The 2,195-nt window shown below is 32.8% G+C and overlaps 1 long non-coding RNA gene across 2 annotated transcripts; it reads left to right on the forward strand.

The window, feature by feature from the left end:
- The first annotated feature begins 463 nt into the window (after window positions 1-463).
- On the forward strand, window positions 464-2,195 carry LOC126661032 (uncharacterized). 2 transcript variants are annotated; one of them, XR_007635493.2, is made up of 4 exons: window positions 464-588; window positions 803-988; window positions 1,373-1,471; window positions 1,796-2,195. It is a non-coding gene; the product is annotated as an uncharacterized LOC126661032 (long non-coding RNA). The 2 variants fall into 2 exon arrangements; XR_007635492.2 differs by having other exon boundaries at window positions 1,373-2,195.

A 2,195-nucleotide genomic window follows, 5' to 3' on the forward strand; every position in this document is an offset into this window, starting at 1 on the left:
ACTAAGACTGTTATGGTAGGACAATTGTTGAATGTACGTATTCCATAGTATTTAGAGGAATTAAAGAGAATAAAAAAATATTTCGGAAATATTTTAACTATACGGACTCAAAGACGGTTTATGGAATATTCAGTTAAATAATAAAATATTCGAAAAAAGGCCATGATCAATATGTTGAGTTCATTTCAAATTATTTTAAAAGTTGACTTTAATTGGATTTAAAATCGACATGGTTCATGAATTGTTATAAATTAACAATTAAAAGAAAAAGGATAGGGCTTATGATATAATATTGGATCAAGTCTAATAGATTAAAAGCCCAACCCACCCTTTGGATTAAGATGCAAAATTAAAGACATAAAAACCCAATTGATAAGGCTAAGGAAATTGAAGAATCATAATGACACTTTAGCCATTCCACTGGATTAAAAGAAATCAGAAGCAAAATTTCCTCTCATTTCTCACTCTCTTTCACGCCAAATTAAGAGGAGAAGAAAGAGAAAGATGATGCTTAACTCCAAAGACCCAAGGATTCATGCAAATTTCTTCTAGCAAATCACAAACCCATCATCTAGTATCAAGTTGAAGGTAAAAACTCAAAATCCTAAGCTATAATTGATTTGATTGAGTTAGGGTTTTGATTGAATCTCTGAAATTAATGCAACTGAATGATAATTGGTCTATAAATGTTTAAATCGAGTTTGTGGTGAGTTTTAGCGAGTTTATAATCAATTGCTTAAGAAATTGATTGAAGTTAAAATTTGGATATTCGTGCTTATCAATGGAGTTTTATGTATTTTAGTGTTTTGGGTGTTTGGAGTTGAGGAGGAGGGGTGAAGGATACTCGGTGGCCGAAAAAGAAGACCGGTCAATCATGCTCGTTGAGCAAACACAAGTCTTCTCAACAACGAGCAGACATGGTCTGCACTTTCAAGAGCAGAGCCAAGGCAGACCAGCCAGTTGTTTGGGGGCCGATGGGTTGGCCTGGGTTAGCCCTATTCTAACGTATTTTCGATATTTTTGATAGTTTTGGTGTTTTTGAAGTTTTGAAATAAAATTGAGAAAATGCTTTGCGAAAGCTGAAATTTGAAAGTTAAGGTTTTGATAAAATATAAAAGGAATTAAGGAATTGGTTGAAAAGGTTTAAGTCAAGTGTTTGTGTAGAGTTGCGTTTGAGGTATGAAAGTATAACTAGATCGTTTATTAGATTGTATATGATAAATCGAGTTGACTGAAATGTGTATAGGAAGGCAATAATGAAATCAAGGATTTAGTGTGAATTCAAGTTTGAATACTTGAATAAAATGCCTAGAATTGCTAAACGACCAATTATATATGAAACTCGAATATAACGCTATATTTATTTGTATAGATCGTACGAGTTGTGGATTTCGGGAAATAGTGGACTAAACGCATAAACGACACGTATATTCATTTATTTTCTTTTGTGCTTATTTAGAAAGCTATCGAGGTGAGTTCCCGTATTACCTTCGTGTATTTATATTTTAATATCAAATTGTATGATTTATGAATGTCCTAATTTCTAAAACATACTTTCGAAACTACTTTGGGAATTTCAATTGATTTTAAAGGAATTATCTAAGTTATGTAAGACTCCAGATTTTGGTTTTAAAAGCAAGAACTCATCAAAGTTTAAATTGTTGTTTGGTTTGTATGGATGTATGGTTTACTCTGACTTGTACATTGGTTGTGGTTTGAGATGCTAGTCATATGTGGTGTCTAGTATTCTTAGAGTTAGGGATTGTGTGGATTTTAACTTGTGCCTTGTTTTTAGACTCGTCGACTACTCGTGCTTCAGAGTCTGCGCAAGGTTAGTTTGCTTGCCAGGATTATCACATGACTTCGCAAGAAATGAGTTTGTAGTTCTATTTACCGCAGCTACTCGATAGGCATTATCGAGATTGTGGCTGACAGAATGTTTGGCTTATTTTAGGATTGACAAGGATTTATTACCGTCTACTTTGAATTATACTTTGAGTTTCATTTCAATACTGTTATTCCATAATCTTATGTATATTAGTATGAAAGGATTTCAGGTTTTAAAGGTTTTAAACTTAATAAATGTAAATAGTACTATGAACTCATCTCAGTATATCTGACCCCGTTGGTTTCCCCATTTTCCAGGTTTATGATTTTAAGAGTTTTGGTTGATCTCCAAACTTTTTGATTCTTCA

This window comes from Mercurialis annua, linkage group LG8 (genome assembly GCF_937616625.2).
Source record: "Mercurialis annua linkage group LG8, ddMerAnnu1.2, whole genome shotgun sequence".
Taxonomy (NCBI): domain Eukaryota; kingdom Viridiplantae; phylum Streptophyta; class Magnoliopsida; order Malpighiales; family Euphorbiaceae; genus Mercurialis; species Mercurialis annua.